The sequence below is a fragment of the Varanus komodoensis genome, unplaced genomic scaffold (genome assembly GCF_004798865.1).
Source record: "Varanus komodoensis strain SLA01 unplaced genomic scaffold, ASM479886v1 scaffold68, whole genome shotgun sequence".
Classification (NCBI taxonomy): Eukaryota; Metazoa; Chordata; class Lepidosauria; order Squamata; family Varanidae; genus Varanus; species Varanus komodoensis.
The window spans coordinates 979,472-997,206 of NW_025336321.1; positions in this window are offsets into that span (position 1 = coordinate 979,472).

A 17,735-nucleotide genomic window follows, 5' to 3' on the forward strand; every position below is an offset into this window, starting at 1 on the left:
TTTTGAGTGACAGTTATCAATGGAATGACAGGTCCATGGGACAATTGGCCACGGTGGGTAGCTGGCCTTTGCCAGCAGATCCCCTACACTTCGCCCACCTGAACCTCCAATTGCTCCACCTGCACGACCGCAAATGTGTGCAGTTGCGCAAGTGCATGTATTTTTAAATAATAACAATTTTGTAAATATTTGGAAACATCATTGGGTACAAAACTTATATAAAAGTTTGGCAACCGCTGGCAGCTCTTACAGCATGCTGCTGGGGGTCTATAGTTGTCAACATGTGGATTGTGAAACCTGGTTTAACAGTCAGCTTCAGCGATCTCCAGGGGTGGGGGAAAGATTGCAAAAAGCCTGAAATAGCTTGTGGTCATGGCAGGGAGGTGGGAGACAATTTGGTTCTCCTGTCCTGTTCTCAGGGATATCCATGGAGACCTGAGGGGGAAGGATGGAGGCAGGGGGCTACCAACCCACAATCATCTGCCAGGTGCACTGTGGATTGATACCTGGCTTATTGCCAGGTGGGTTGATGTGACATGCTAAGGCATCCACTAAGTCAAACTTATTACACTGGCACTCCATGAAACTTCTGAAAAAACTCTTTCCAAGTAGCCCTTGGTTTGGGCCCTTAATACTTTCTCCCTGCTATAAGCAAGCTATACTTTAAGTATGTAGAACTGCTAGGGTACAGAGCTATGAATCACCAAAAGGGAGGACATGCATCCCATAAAAAGAGAGGTGGAACGCTGATGTGCATAACATTGCCATATGCTACTTGATATGTATAGATGCACAGTTGGAAAACATTCTTATATTTAATGTAGAGTAATAGTACATCTCACCATAATGTGGATCAGTGTGCCTTGAATGGGAGAACAAGTTGTCCCCTGTCTCCAGATACCACTGAGAGGCAAATTCAAGGCTTATGTTCTTTCTGATGATTCCTTAAACCAGACCTGGATTAGTCATTCCTTCAAATAGGGGATGTCTCCAAAACAGAGAATTGGCAGTCCTTCAAACAGAGGACACACGGTGACCCTAGCAACTGCACTTGCCTGCTTTCCACTTTTAGTCTCCTCTGTCGTCTGATTCTGGCACACGTGTTTGCCAAGCACATGCCAAGGTGTTCAGATTATCCCAACTGACTTGACCGCTTACCATCTTCCCAATTTGGTAACAAGCCTGGATGGTCCCTGTTTATCTCCAGACCACCAGCTGTAACAGGCACCATTAGGTAACTTTCAACTCATAACTGAATGACCTGCTGAATATTACTGCTTGCTTTCCTAGATGCACATGGTGCACCTAAATCCAAGCCAACCCGGATGAACCAGGTGGATTCCTTTAGCAGAAGGTTGGCTGACAGAGGAATACATTCTTGCACAATTAAAGCTTTTGCCATAGCAGTTACTTGCTTCAAAGCAAATGGATGTCAAAATTTTTCCATTATTTACTCTTCAGTCCCAGAACCATTACTGATGACACATCCACAGGACTGAGAATGTATTCATTCAATGGAAGTATACTCACTGAAGACATCATTGCACCCCTCATGCCTTGAAGACACTGCTCTGGCACTTGTGCGAGGGGAGGGAAAGGATGGTAGTTTGCTGAGAAGAAAACGTGCCTTCCTTATGGAAAGTTCCAAGTTCAATCCTTTCTGTCTCCAAGTAAACAGAGCAGGAAGCAGGTGGAATAGAGCTCTGCCCAAGACCCTGGAGATCCTAAACAGCACAGGGGATCAAGGTAAAGGACTAGGCTAAAAGCAAACTGAATTTGAATGGATTCAAAGCAGCTGCTGGGGAAGAGAATTTGATGTCCTTGCTTTTCTGCTTGAAAACACTGCCATCCAGAATTGGGATATCAAACCCTGTTTCAACCCACGGGAAAAGCCCTTGGAGTGCACATTCCACTAGAGGATGTGAGTGAAGGCAAAGAGGCAGGCCCAAAATGCAAAAATAACATATTTCAGTTTAAACCTCTTCCTAGCAATAACTAAGCTTTAGGAGAAATACTCCCGCCGTTTAGAATGGTGTGTGGGGAACTTGCAGCAAAGCCAGGGAAGCATGCAATTTGATACCCAAGCCTCAGTTTCTGCACTACTGATCTAAAAGAAAAGTCAGCAGTGATCAAGACCACCTTTGGACAACACGTTAGCACAACATGTTAATGTGCACTCAACGGTTGAGTGTGGGTTGAATGAGAGTTGTTGAACCATGGGCTGTTGTTGAATAATGGGTTATCAAGTTGTCTGAACACAGCCACAAGCAACCCGCAGTCCACAACCTCACAACATACCATGAACTGTTTTTGTAGGCTGCTTGTACTCAACAAACAATTGTTTGTTGGCACAACTGAGTTTGGACAACATGATAAGCCACATTCTAACAACTGCCACGGGGGTTACTGTGTCTTCTGAATCCAGTCAATGTCTACTAGGGATGGGAAAACAGCGGCCTTCCAAAAGCAGCCCTGATCTAAACCTTCTGTGTGGGCCTACCAATATTTTTGAGTGGGAAGCAAAGCAATAATATTACAAGTGATCTCTGCCAAAATACAGGAGGATTAGGCTGATATTTTGAACACAGATACAAAATCCTCCCCTGCATTTCTCCCACTAACAGGGAAGAAAAACAAAAACAAAGAAGAGGCTAGAGAAAGACCGAAAGTTCTTCCTGGCAGACACAGTTGGATTTAAGTAAGATTCATTAACCCAGGACCCAGCTGTCCATCACGTCCCAGCACTAAGTGGCTGGCTGGGTACCACAGTTGCTCTGATCAGCCCCCTTGTGCCACTCTTCAGTGCATTAGCTGGGCTAATTAGGAGCAAAAACAGAACTCTTGGAAGCAAAGGAGTTGCTTCACACAAAATATCTCATATTCATATGCACTTCCTGAGCATGACACATGTAGATCAATGTATGCTTTGTTAGTTGTCAAAAGGCTGATTGCCAAACACAGAGGCTCCTTTCTTCACTTCCCCCACCAGTCAAAAGGAAAGGAACAAGATGAAAAAAACTGATTGTGCAGCTGCTAAGGAACTTAAAGTCAGCTCCTTAGTGGGGAGTGCACTTTTTCCAAAGACGAATTCCATTTTTTAATTAACTCCCACATATAGATGTCAGATGCCCCATCATTTCAGCAATGCAGGCCAAGGGAATGGAATTTGTGGCCATCCTCATATTCTTGGATTCCACCTCCCATCAGCCCTGACTAGCACTGCCAATGGTCAAAGATGATGGGAGGATCAATCCAATAACTTCTTGAGGACCAGAAGTTGCTGGCTGTAACTTGACACAGTCTTTCACATATCTTGCAGCGATAAACACCAAGGACTGTTGTACATTACACAGCTTCCACATATGGAGCTGGAGCATGTCATTTCCTACCCAGAAGTCATAGGAGTGTGAAATGGGGAGACTTAGAACTCATCCTTTCAAAAGAAGCTAGAGACCAAACCTGACACAACACTAGCTAGACGACTGTAATTGAGGTTACCTGTGTTTTGATAACAGTTTGGGCCACATGCTGTTGTCCCCATGACAGGTGCTTGTCAGCCTCTGAGCTTGTAAGCTTTAGCTTATAAGCATCCAATGCAAGTTGCAAGATGCAACCTCCACCACTGCTGCACTTTGCACTCTGCATATTCTCTAGAAAGCCATTTTCAGCCATCAAGAATTAATGTCATGGGGTGAGAGGGAAGGGGGCTGGGGTGCCGACTGGAATTGGCGCAAAACTGAGGCCTAGGTCTCCTCCCCTCCCTGCCCACTGCCAGGCCCCATTTTGCCTCCTCCAAGGCCCAGGGGTGACGTTGGGGATGGGGGAAAACCTCGCACGCTTCTTTCCATACCCTCTGCAAGGGGCAGTGGCGGGCGGGGGGGGGGCAGTTGGCATGTGTAGCCCCATTTTTGAGATCATAGAATCTTGGAGCTGGGAATCCCAAAAATCCAAAATAATACCCAAAAGCCTTAGGACAGCACCTTTGGGACCTTAAGGGATGATGTGGTAGTGTTGTGGAAAACATGGCTAATAATTATCCCCTATGCTATTTTTAATTCTTTGAATCCCCCCATTTCCAGCTGCTCTGTCACCTCTCTCTGCCCCTCATGGAAAAACTTACCATACCCATAAGGTGTGATGTATCCAGCTAAATCAAAGGTCAAGAAATTCATAGAACTAAAACAGTATTCAAAGCAAAATTGAGGGTGTGCTTTGTTTCGAGTTTGAAAAGGCACTTGACTAAACATGCTCACAGGAAATTTGATAACTACAGCTAGGAACATCATGAATTAAAAACTAGCACGGAGTAGTAATACATTACCCATTATCAGCCTGAGAGGAAGTTAATAGGGGAGCTATGTCCCAAGGCTTTGAGTTGGAACCTGTGTTCCAAGCCAATATTTAATATATTATTAATAGCTGAGCATGAATTGAAAGAATGCAAAGTGATACAGGTTCAGACAACAGTTGTCTGCCAAAGTTAAAGAGGAAGGTGAGAAATGTGAAAGTTGCTGAACATTGCTGGCTAATGCATAAAGCAGGAAAGTCTTGAAATAAAAAAAAAAAATCATGTACTGTGGCAGAGCTTTTTGTAGATACTTTGCAGCCAGAATTAAGGTGAAGCTTTCCATTTAAAAATTAAGAGAAAAAATGCTTTTATCCAGTTGCTTTTCTGGCAATTGCCTCTAAACAAAAAGATGTGAATGAAAAATGTAAACATTTATCCAGCCAATTTGCAGAAGTTGGAATATAATGATTTCAGATGAACTTTACTTTTGTTGAAGGTGCTTATGTTTAATTACTTCCAAATGTGGACTTTTGTACACACGCCATTTATTGTGCACTCATTATTCCTCACTCAAGGTTCTTTACAGATTCATTAGACCATGTCGTGAGCTGCCAATTATGTTTCTGTGTCTAACAAGCACTCTCAGCAAACTTTTTTTGAGTTGGGATGTAAATGAGAAACAAAAGAAAGTAGGATTGCCTCTAGCACATTTATGCTATTCTGCTGTACTTACAATGCCACCTAGAGGTTACAGAATAGAAAAATGGAAATACTCCTTGCTCCTTGCATAGGCTAGAATTTCAGTTCTGCAATGAAATGCAAAATAGATACAGCTGCTTAACAGCCTTGTGTAAAAAAAGCTCTGCAATGATGTCATTTGGCACAAGATCCACCACATTCAAGAAAGCATGAGAAGATCAGCAGAGGAGGGTCCAGTCAGGTATGCATCGCTGAGTAATCTGGTTTCAATGCTGCTTGAGAAAGACACCTTCAATGCCTGCATGCTTGTTGCTGCTGTTGGGGCCACCTGCTTGCTTCACAGCTGGAGAGGAAGCAGATGAGGAACTGCTGCTTCCCAATATGGCTGATGTCATACATTCTGTACTTGTCTCCCCTCTGTGCCAGAAGGTGACTGAGCAAGTAGGTGGCAACATTGACCAGAAGGATGAGCAAACCCGGTGGACTCTCAGGCATAGGCCCCATGACAAAGCCTTGCTAGAGAAGGCCCTCTCTTCTCAACATGCACACAGAAATCTGAAATGACTTTATACTTGGCTCAGTGGCATCATGGAACCAGAGCTTCCACGGTTGAAGCTTTGTGAGTCACATTGACTGGAATCACACATCACAAGGAGCCATTGTGGGTAAACTTCCTCAAGTGGCTTTTCAGCATAGTGGCAGCCATTTTCAATATTCGGGCCACAGGGCATGGAAATACCACAAACCCAGTGAAGGTGGGCTGTTGGGGTGTTTGACAAAACACATCCATGGGCTACTTCTGGGTTGCAAATGAATGAACTGCACAACCCACCCTCAGCAGCTTTAATGTCAAGCTGCAGCATGTTCCATAACAGCTCAAATATTCAAAATGGCAGCCATTATCACAAGAAGAAGCCCCACAGGGAAATCCATCCATGCTTCCTGCTCAGCAGGGTTGATAATATCACCCCCCTCCCAAGCTTAGCCCTCACAGTGACTGGGGGAGATGGATGGAATGGATTTTTTAATTTATTGTTCCCTGTTGTCATGCAAAGCATTTTAGGGTGGCTTGGTCTTGAACGAGCAATTAAGATGTATATTCACACTTTAAAAAGAAAGAAAAAAAGACCTCCTCCTGCTTCTGGTGGAGAGCTAGATTGCTGGACATGGCTCAACAGAGCTGCGTGAATTTTGGAGGCAACACCCTGGGGACTGTTGGGGTGCGCAGCCCTGCATTTTCCACCCCACTGGCTGATCTCTTTCCACACTCTGTTTGCTGCCTGGCTCACTCCCAGCTTTCATCTGGAGCACTTGCTTTTGAATGTGCACTAATCCGAAACTCTTGCACGCTCTGCTCTTGAATGCCCTGCAAAATTAATTAGTCTGAGAGTGTTCACTGCAGTCCCAAATAGGCAACTATTTATTTTCAGCACGATCCTGTCCTAATATTTGCTTAGACGTTTTCTTCCTTCCAGTTCAGGTTCTTTGCAAGAGAGGTTTTTGCAGTGTGGTTTTTGGCCACAGGAGAGCACACAGAGTGTGGCAGACCAAGTTCAAGGGTTTGCCGCTCAAGTCTTGGCACAAGGGTGGGTTGAGAACAAAGTTGGCCGCAGGGTTCAGGCTGGCTTGCGTGTGTGTATGTGAGAGAGGAACAAGATGAAAAAACAAGATAAAAAAACAGCTAGTCAAAAAAGGTGAAAAAAAAGGCAACATGTGGAAAAACAAGCCATGCTCTTCCTTTACTGACTCGTGGACTGAAACAAAAACAGAAGAAACAGCAAAACCACACCCTACCCAGACCTTTGTTTCTCTGGCCATTTAGCAACCCTGTCCAGATTTTTTTTGGCAAAAGCGAGTTGACATAAAGCATGAACGAATTGCTCCAATCAGTGAGCACTTCTGACCTGACACACCTTATGGGGATCAGGGTGTATCACCTGACCCACTCTAGCCTATCACAAGGAAGGAATCTTCCTTAGATCATGACATGGGTTCACCTCCTTTGGACTACTTTGGGTGTTGTGGCAGCAACAGCACCTTTCTGGATCGATACCCCTCAACTCCTGAAAGCAGGCTATTTTGAATTTCTGAAAAATTGGGCTACTGGTAGCCAAACTGGCTGGGTTTATAGGAATGATTGTCCAACACCTCTGGAAGGCACCAGGCTGGGGAAGATAGAACTGTATTAAAGCTATTAACTATTTTCAACATATTTAGTTAATGGCTGCAATGCTATCCAATGAGGCTGCCCGTACCTCTCTGACTTAGAGGATTCATTATTTATTATATTTATATCCCACTGTTTTCCTTCCCAGAAACTCAAGGTGGCTTTCACAATTCTCCTCATCCTCTCAATCTTACCCTCATGACAGGTCTATGAGGTAAGTTGGACTAAGAGTCTGTGACTGGCCCAAAGTCATCCAGTGGTCTCCATGGCTGAATGGCGATTAGAACTTGAATCACCTGAGACTCAGACTCACACTATTAACCGTTATACTGCACAGGCTCTCCAATTAGATTATGGGCATCTAATGAAGTTCAGAAGATGCAAAGAGGCAAGGATTTTGGCTGCCTGTGTCTTTTAACCCTGGTTATGGGGAGGAGAGGCTGAGGCATTCCCAGGATTCCTCATATCCCAGCCAATCCTCACTCTTCCCCTCCCGGACTGCCCCCTGGAATGCAGCCCCCCCCCCATGCTGGTTCTGAAGTCACATCTGCAGATTCAGAGGCCTAGCAGGATGGAAAAATGGTGCTGGTTGTGAGGGAGGCTACTGCACTCTCAGAGCTCAGCTCTGACCTTGGACTACGTGTCTGAGATTGGAGCTGAGACCTGGAGCTATCTAGCAGCCATAGGATTGTGCCCTTAGACTGCTTTTTTAAAGAGTGCTTGACTTGCAAATTATCACTAGATTATTTTCTTTATTATACATGTACCTCTCCTTTTTTCCTGCAAGAAACCCAAAGCTGCTGCCATATTCCTTCTCCTCCTCTCCATTTTATCTTCACAACAATCATGGTGAGGTAGGCTAGACTGAGAGTTGGTGAATGTCTCTGTGAGCTGCATACTGGAGTAGGGACTAGAACCCGGTTCTCTGAAGTCCAGTCCAACAATCTAACCATCATGCCATGCTCAAAATCAACTCTTTTGGAAGGGGCTGAGCTAGCTGTGATTCAAGCTTGAAGAAAGAAAGGGGTTTTCTGTATTGCAGTGGACATATTAATATACATTAAAGCCTGCACTTATAGCTAGTGTTTTTGTTGTTTGTTTATGAGCTGGGGGAAATGTGGCATTTAGTTGTGAAGTGAAAGTAAGCACAATTTCTTCTTGCGTATTACCAGTATCACATTATATCATAGCGGCACCTAGAGAGTAAGTCATGGAAAAGAATAAATGAAATGTTTCTTCTGTAGTAACTGGATCTCAATTTTGTGACAAAAATGCAAATAGATACAGTGGGTTAATAGGCAACTAACAACCTCATGTAGATCTATTTGTTCTCAGTGCAAAACATATTTTTTATCTGGGCCAAACCAAGACATTTTGCTGCCTAAGGTAAAGAACAAGATGCGCCCCAGTCCTTTCCATGTGCAAAAACTGGCTGGACTGCCAGATGAATCTGTCCAGCACTGATGATGGGACAGCATCCTCCACTGCACCTGAAGGGGACCAACTTAGAGGATGCTGATCAGGCCCCACTGCACACAGGTGTCTCTTCCAAGATATTGCTGCTGCCTCCAAGCACTTGTCCGCTGAGCAAGATGCTTCAGTCCGCCTAAAGGTAGGGCCAGCACATACCTATCACTGAGGTTTTTGTTTTGAACACTTGCATGAATCACTGAATATTTGGACTCATATGGTAGGGCTGTTCATTATAACAAGTAAACTCATTAGTGACTTTGGCTTTCGTCCAGTTTTAAGCATTTTTAACATCTCTTTGAAATGCCATAGAAGTGTGTGTGTGTGTGTGTGTGTGTGTGTGTGATGTGTAGACTAATTAAAATGCCTGTGAATGTTTGCAGAATATTTAATAAAATATGCTCCTTTAATGTTTTTCAAAGGGGGTTTAAAAAAAGAAGGGATTTAGCTTCTAGGGCACCAGTCAATCAGCTTGCAATGAATGAAGTAATTCAGGACACTAATCAGGGTTTGCTAGATGCTCTTGGTCAAGTCCATCGCCAGGATTTCCTTTGAAGCTTTTTAATATGCTAAATGAAGATTCCTCAGCAGTAGTTCCGTACAAGACTAAAGAATTTAGTCTCACGAAGTTGATCAAAGTTGATTTCCACAATAAAGGAAAATACAGAAATATTGGGAAATCCTTATAGCTATTAATGATAAGTTAATGTGATATTAAGATGAAAAGGAGTTTATAAATTGGAATATTTTGATGGCATTTGGGGACCATTTATTGAATATATATTAATAAAAGAGAAAGGTCTGGAACCCTCATAAGATTTATTATAATTTAGGAAGGAGAATGGGACCTCCTGAAAGAGTAAATGAATTCACAGGTAACTAACGAATGGTCCTGATGGTGGGACACATGGTTTTTGTTATGGTTTTGTATGATTTATTTGTAATTTTTATTTGTATTGTATAATTTTACATAAAATAAAAAAATTAAATTAAAAAAGAAATATTGGGAAACACACATTTACTAGGACTGACACTTGGAATACCTATACATCTTTTACTGAGCCTGAGAGCCTACTCTTATGGGGATAATTTGTTCTTATGATGAGGGGGTTTGGGGTTGTATCAAACATTAAATAAAAAGAGATTTTCTGTCCCATTTCCTTTACTAGAGCCCCAACATTGCAAAACCTATTGAATTTTTTGTTTGTTTTAAGCATTGTGATCCATTCCCATTTGTCATTTCCAGTCTAACTAAAAATGCACAAAATCACCTTTCAAAAGGTCTTAAGTAGAACTTCCAATATTTTCTCCCTGCAATGGGCCTCACAGGAAATCTCTCTCTCGTGCGCTCTCTTTTGCCAAGGCTGATTCCCAATTTCTAGGTTTGTGGAAATTTTCAGATTATCTCATCCTGGGTCTGACATAAGAATTGCGATGTTCTGTTACACAGTTGTCAGATTTGAGTTCATTCATCCAACTGTTGTATCTGAGAATGACATCTGTGTTTCTCCTGCTCAGAGTTTCATCCCAAAATAAAAAGCTGCTGAGTAAAATGCAGGTCTTGGAACAATATTATCTGAAATTGCCAAAAGGAAGCCTGTGTGTAGAAACAGTCTCAAAGAAAAATTGGAATCAATTCAATCAAGCTTCCTGTTTCTAGTTGGAATATGAAAGAAACCACCTGAACAATTGAATATTTTAATATCTTCAGCAACTTAATACAAGTTACTCTTGAAGTACATGGCAAGAATAGCCTGAAAACAAAGCCAATGATCCACTGCTGACTGAGTTGGTGGGTGGTGGTCAGAGTGCTGGTCTGGGGCCCTGGGAAATTGGGGTCCTAGCCCCACTTGGCCATGAAGTTCCCTGGGTGACTCTGGGACAGTCACTCACTCTCAGCCCAACCCAATTCACAGAGTTGTTGTTGTGATTAGGAAAAAATGGAGCTATGTAAGCCCACTTGGGTGCCTCACAGAAGGAAAAAGGCAGGATATAAATGCCAAGTATTAATAATCTGTAGACTAGTGAGATGGGTGGCTGAGAACCAGGCCCAAATAGAAAAAGGAAGATGCTGTGCTCATCTGCAAGAGAATTCAAGAGCGGAGGGCTCATCAAAACTTGGAAAATACCCTGCACAAGGAGGCAGACTTGTCCCTTGAACTTGTAAGCCTCATATGTACATCCCACTGGAGTTTCCCCAGGTTCTTCCACCTTGCAAGGTTCTATCCATTCAAGGTGAATTACAAAAAGAAGAGGACTGTTCAGACTTCCTAGTACCTCCCCAAAACCTGGGGATCCTGCTTGGACGTGGGGGAGAATTGAAGAGTCTCCCCTGAACATTCTTTCTGACCATTTCTTGCACTTTTAGGAAGGCTCACGTGCTCTGTGTTATCCATACTTGGGGAAGTGTATGCAAGCAATCCCCAACCCCTGATGATTCTTCTGCAAAAGTTGCTTTTTGCACACGCATTTTAAAAATAGTTAGCAGTGGGTTACCAAGTTGTGTCCATGCAGACATGTGTACCTGTCAAATTGCAACTTAGTAGCCCGCTGCTCCTTTTTCTAGATTTTTTTTTAAAGTGGGGGTATGTGGAGGGTACCTTTTGCTGCAGAATCTCCTGGAAGGGTGTTTTTTTTGGGGCGGGGGGTGGTTCTTGTTGCCTCAGATTACCCTCTTTTTCCTAACAGTTGGTAACAGAGAGGCACTTTTTAAAAAGCCAAGTGCTGACCAGCACTAAATGATTGGCAGCAGCTCATGGAGCATCTCCTTGCTCCTGCAGTGTGCCCTGGGATGCTGAAGAAGGCAAAGGAGGAGAGAAGAGAATGAGGCCCTCAGAGCCCCTGCTGTGCTTGGACACCTGTCAGGCACAGAGGACTTTCCACACCAGTGGATGGTTTCAGCGCCCAAGAGGCTGAATGTATTGTGTGAACCCAGCAGCCGCCCTGCCTGTAACTGCACCGAAATGTTGTTTTTATTGTAAATGTTGTTGGCCACTCTGGGAAACTGAAGTGCAGGACAAAGGGCTTCCCAATACATGAATGTATGGATATCAATCATGATCGGCACCCATAAAAGTCAGAGACAATGCTGGCACATTTCTCCTAAGGTAAGAGGGCCCTTGGTGTGGTGCTTTGAGATAGATACAGGAAGATCTGATGGACGGCCCCTTGCTTGGATTTTGCTATGCTGCAGCCAGAGTCCACAGCTCAAAGAAACCACAACACTCCTGGGTAAATCAGAGGCCTTTCTTCCCATCTTCCCACAATCAAACATTGTGCCCCATTGCAGCCCCTCTCACATCTCCTCCTATGGCCAGGTATGAGCTGGCAGTATTAACAATGAACCTTTGGCAGACACAGATCAACCGTTATTACCACATCCCAGAGAGCATCTGTTTTCTGTATGAGAAACTGATTTGCAGTGGCAAATCCCCTTGAAGGGATGTGGTGTTAACAAGACTTCATGAAAGATTAAGCATTTAAATTCATGGGTGGAATATCTGCTAAAAGTTGGGTGATGGAACCAACATGGTTAATGCCTGATATTAGCTCTGCAATCCATGCTGAGTAGCCAAGATACTAGCTATACCCTTCCGGATGTTAATTTTCAGATTCTGGCTGCTATTGCAACCATGCTTCAGGCCAGCCTTCCCACCCTAGTGGCCTGCAGAATATTTTGGGCTTCAGCTTCCATCAGGCTCAGCCAGCATGGCCGGTGGTCAGGAATGCCGGAAGTCACAATTCCAAACTTCTGGCAAGCCGCAGGTCAGGGACGGCCACTGGAGTCATTTCACCTAAATAACAAAATACTACATTTCTATTGCTGGCTATTCAAGATACTCTGGCATCCAGAGAGCATAAAGTGAGAAGCCAAGGCATAGCTTAAAAACAAAAAACCTGATTTGCTAACATCCTTGAATATCTACAGGCCAGTGTTAGTTAATAAAACTGTCAAGAAGAGTCACTCATCCCATAAATATGTTTCATTCACAGATGAAGCTGTGACTGTGGTGCTTATCTCTCCCAGGCACTGTATATGTACATGCACTGCTCAGGAATGGGAGAAACGTAGCCTCTGGGGACCCTCTGGCAAGAGAGGGTGCCACTGGCAACCAAGAACATCAGAGACATGTGCAAGGTCAGTAACAATTGGAGGAAGAATGGAGGAGGAGGATTAGGTAGGCTGGTTGGCGGGATTAAGGATCTGGATGTGATGCTCTAACAGTGGCTTCAAGTGAAAACCAATGCATTCTTTCTTGGAGTAAGTTCCAGGGGCACTTGTAAGTAAATATGCAGAAGATTAGACTTCATGAGCTCAGTCTCTCATGCTCTCTCTCTCTCTCTCTCTCTCTTTCTCTCTCTTTTGCAGTTCTCTTCAGTTCCTCCAGGAATACCGAATCATTAAAGCTGATCCATCAAATGTGTGGCAGAAGCGGAAACAGGCCAGCAAAGCCAAGAACTGCCCAGGAATACGCCAGAGCCAGGAAGGTCTTATTGCTCTGCCACTGATTGCTTTTTTGGTCCAGGAGAACCCAGTTGATTGGCTTGAGTTGGTGTGTGGGAAGAGCCCAGAGCCTGAGACTCTATGACTGCCAGGAACATGTTTCAAGCTGCAGTTCTGGTAGTACCGGGCAGCCACATAAAGAACTGAGGATTTAGACTTTTAATGGTGATTTCCAGCAGAAGTTGTGGCTATGCTTAAAAAAATGGGCAGGAGCTATTGTGGGTACACTTCATATCACTCCCAAGCCTTACTGTATGGAGGAGTTTTAGCATGTGTTACTATTGCCAAATATCATTGGGTAATGCCCACTCCTTGGCTCAGCCTTCCTCAAGCTGAACCTTCCACTTGTAGGTGGATTACAGCTCCCAGCCAACCCAGCCAGCAGGACCACGGACTTATTCTGTTCTTACGGCTATCGCAGGCTTACTTCCAATGCCATTTCAGCATCTTTCATCACTGAAAAGCTGCCCCTGCATCTAAAGCTGTATCTGACAATCTACCCACTATCTTTGCATAAATAAAAATGATAACCAGTCTTTCCCTATCAATTAATTTTATAGATCACTTTCATCTTTCTAAAATCTAGTGAGTCAATTAGCAAAATGAACTCATCTGTGTGTGAAACACGCTAAGTATAGAACACTGCCTATTGTCTGAGCAAGTGATGTGAACTGAATGAAGTACAAGGGAGAAGCCAGATGCTCCACAAGGAACAGTTGCTTTGAAAAGTGACATAATGAGGCTGATAAGTAGCATTTGTGAGCCCTCTTTAGAAAATTTGAAGCATTTGATAATGACTTGATACTTAGCAGAAGCCAAACCCTACTGAACGCAATAGAGCTTACAGGTTTAGGATCTGGCTCCCAGAGTCCTTTTTATCTCTCAGTGCTGTGAAGAAGGGAAGACCCTTAAGGAGTCTGCCAGGCTAATCCTTTACAGATTTCTTAGAGGTCCATTCCATTGATTTCAATGGATCTTAGATCTAAGTAAGACAGACTGGGATGCCAGTCTGATGAGAGAGAATGGTGGCTTAAGGCAAGGGAACTTCAGAGCTAAAATCTTGCAAATGACATTTCTGGGCTCATAACTATGTTATGTCCTCAAAATGGACTGTCAGGGATCCTTGTGTAACTCTCATGTCTGCGGCTATAAAGAGTAGTATTTGCTCTTAGGATACTGGGTTATTAACCTCTCTGTAAACCAAAATGCAAAACTCAAATTTAACAGCTTTTTTTGCCCACTGACTCAAAACAGTAAATCTTTTCCACGGTTCTGTAAATGGCAGCAACCCTGAGCAACTGAATTTTGGAAGCTTTCAGTTTTTGCATTGTGGAACGTTTCTTACCATGATGGCTGTGCTCACATCTGCTGGATGAGAATGCAATGACAGCAATGCAAAGAACACATCCTGACAACTTGGCTGTGCAACATGAAAACATCACAAATTCATACTGGAAGTGCAAACAGTAAGCAGCTGCTGCTAAATGGCCCTTTTGCTATGCAAGGCATTCTTCAGACCAGGGCTGTTCCTCGAATTAATCTCCTTCTAATACACCATCCTTTCCCAGGACATAAAAGTAGCTTACAAGCAGGCAATGGCAATACTTAGGACATTGCCTTGTAACCACATCAAGCTTTTGGCCCATGAGTCCTGCAGTTCAGATAAACTTCAGTTTCAAAGGATCTAAAAGACTTTGGTGCATTGCACATGAGGCAGCCAGCTGCTGTACTTTGCCTGGTTAGCCTATCACTGGCTTTTTGTGCAAGAAAGAAGCCAGAGTGTCTGGCCTGCGCATCACAGGACACTGTGGTGATCGGCTTGTTTGCCACTGATGGCTACATTTAAAGATGGGAGGTGGATCAGACGTGCCACCTTTCCCTGCCCTTTCACAAGCTTCTGCACATACACACTATCCCTAAGTGTCCACACACACATATGCAGTACTTCATTTCCCCCCCTCTCCATCTCAGAACATAGAGATGTGGTGGGTTATACTGCTTCTGAGATCTTGTCTGCTGCTGAGATCACACCTTTTTACCTCCTGATTGTTCAGGGAACAGAGTTGCACAAGGTTTCTTGTAAACCACCCAGAGCCTATGGGAATGTGGTAGTATATAAATATGAAAATAAATAAAATAAACAAGTTGTCATCCCTGCACACTACCCTTCCCTGCAGAATCAGGCTGCATCAGCAAGAGTGTAGGTTGATTGAAGTGAAGATTCGGAGGGTGTTGGAAATGAGGGGAGGGGAACATTTGCAGCAGGCTGGTCACTGAGCAAGTTGCACAGCTCTGTTTTACCCGCTCTTGCTTGCAGCAGCGGTGGCAGCAACAATCGGGCAGTGTGAAGTAGCCGGCTGTCCATGCACCATAAACTGTCATTGTTTATCATTAGATGCACACAAGGCCCTGCAGTCTACAGCGAGTGGCAATGGCTTCCCAGGGGTTCAGGCTGCTGTCCTTCCCAGCTCTTGCTGAAGACGTTGGGGAATATATCTGGGCCTTTCCCAGGCAAAGTGGGTACTCTAGCACTTCTTGCATTCACCCATTGACTGGCCACCTCAAGTGCAATGGATTCTTTTTTGTTAAATAGCACAAGTACTCCTTTCTCTTACCTAACTCCAAAGAGTACAATATCACAAAACGTTGGGGTGATTCAGCATCGGGGTGGGGAGAAAGGGTGGCTACTTCCTCTATGAGGTTTCATTGAAGCAGATCCTGCTCATTCTCCTGGCCTGTGCACTGAAGCACACGAGGTACATTTGATTTCTAGCCTGTCTTTTGAATCATTAGACCTTGGCCTGATGTCCGCGGCGTGGGACACCTGGGTTACCTGCCTTTCTCCATATTTGTCCAAGGGCCTAGTAACAAAGCTCAGCTGTAAAGTCTTCCATAAATAAGTCACTTTCTCTAAGTGTGGGGTGTGGAGGAACCAGGAGACCAGAGGCGCTGAGCTGCTGTGTAAGACCACCATACACCGTGGAACATAAGATCGACTTGTCCTGAAACTGGAAATGGTTATACAGGACTGTGTGTTTGTTTCGGAATGAGGAAAAAGCTGGACCAAATGGGTTCTGTTTCTGGCTTTATTTATTTTGAAATGAATAATGAATAAGCACAAATACGTATGTGCTTTGGAGCGCCAGTTTGTAACATTTGGGGTTGGATGGATGTATTTGCATCTATGGCAGCTAGAGCTAAGTGGCCATTCCTGGTGACTACAATTCTTCCCTTTCCAAAATGCCATTTGGGGTGGATTGAAATGTCAATAAGGGCTGCCATTATTTGTGGCAGCTACCATTGTGCACACATGTGCACATACTCACACCTCACCTCATGCATTCATAATGGTCTCCCTGGATTTATGGAATGTATGGATGTTATACGACAGTCTAGGGAGACGTGAACAAATCAACCTGTTCAAATTGTTATTGAACGATCATCATTCTGACATCCTGAATGGAGTAAATTCCCATTCCCTGCTCCATGATATATCCTTGCACCAGCGCTAGTAGATCTGTGATTTATGTCCCACTACTGCAAGAATAGAAACAGAAGTTGGTATTTTCAGTCAACAACAGCAATACCCAAACTTGGACCCTCCTGAAAAGTCACCAAGCAGGCTGGGCTGGTCAAAACATCTGGGGTATGCACCAGGCTGCTTCAGAGAGACAATGTAGGGTGCTAAGAAAATACTCCCATTATATGAAACAAAGAAAGTCAGCTCAAGAAATATCTGGGATAGAGTAGCTATCATCCATGCTCCTGTAGCAGTTATTTGTCTGCAGTGCTTTACACAGCCATGATGCCTGCGGGCTTTGAAACTACTTTTTTTAATGTTGGGCAAGAGGAAATAAATAGGCCTGCAGTGCTGGGATCAGGCCTTGGAGGTCCCTTGAGCAAGGTCCCTCCGTGGGCTGACTCCCTGCATGAGCCCTTCTTCTCATTAACAGCTCCATTAACAGCTCTGTTGCCCTCAGAGGCTTCTGCTCCCTGCTGTCTTTCTCACTGCCACTTGCTTGCTTGACAGGGACAGAAGTAGGGAGTCAGCAGACCCAGGCATCTCCTCCTCCTCATCCACCACCACCACTGTCTGGGCCAGAACAAGAGGTGGGTGAACTGGGAGGCTGCTGTGGCAAAGAGGAGCAGCGCCTCCAGGGAGCTCCCTCCTGCCAGGCCACAGGGCCACAACAGGTGCACAACCTTGCCTCCCTTGGTATGGTAAGCCCCCTGAGGAGGTCTAGCGGGGAGTGCCCCAGATGGGACGCTGCTGGGGGCCTGCTCAGTCCACCATTTCCCACAGTGCTGGTTCAAGGAGGACTGCCAGAGCTTCCCCTGTGTCTGTCGGAGCACAGCTGCTCCACTATCTTGGTCCTTCACTGGTTCCCATTGCCCATATACCATGCATGGAATCAAGCGAAGCAGAACTCAGTTTTACCTCATGGCAGGCAGGGGAGAAGGGGCAAAAGGGTGTGAAACATACATCATCACAATGAAAAAGATTGCCTCTGAGCATATACATGAGACCATCCCCCCCCCCCCCCCAGACAGGCCATCCAGGATGAGGGTCAGTTCCTCAAGGTCAGTGGAGGGGGCTTCCCAGTAAG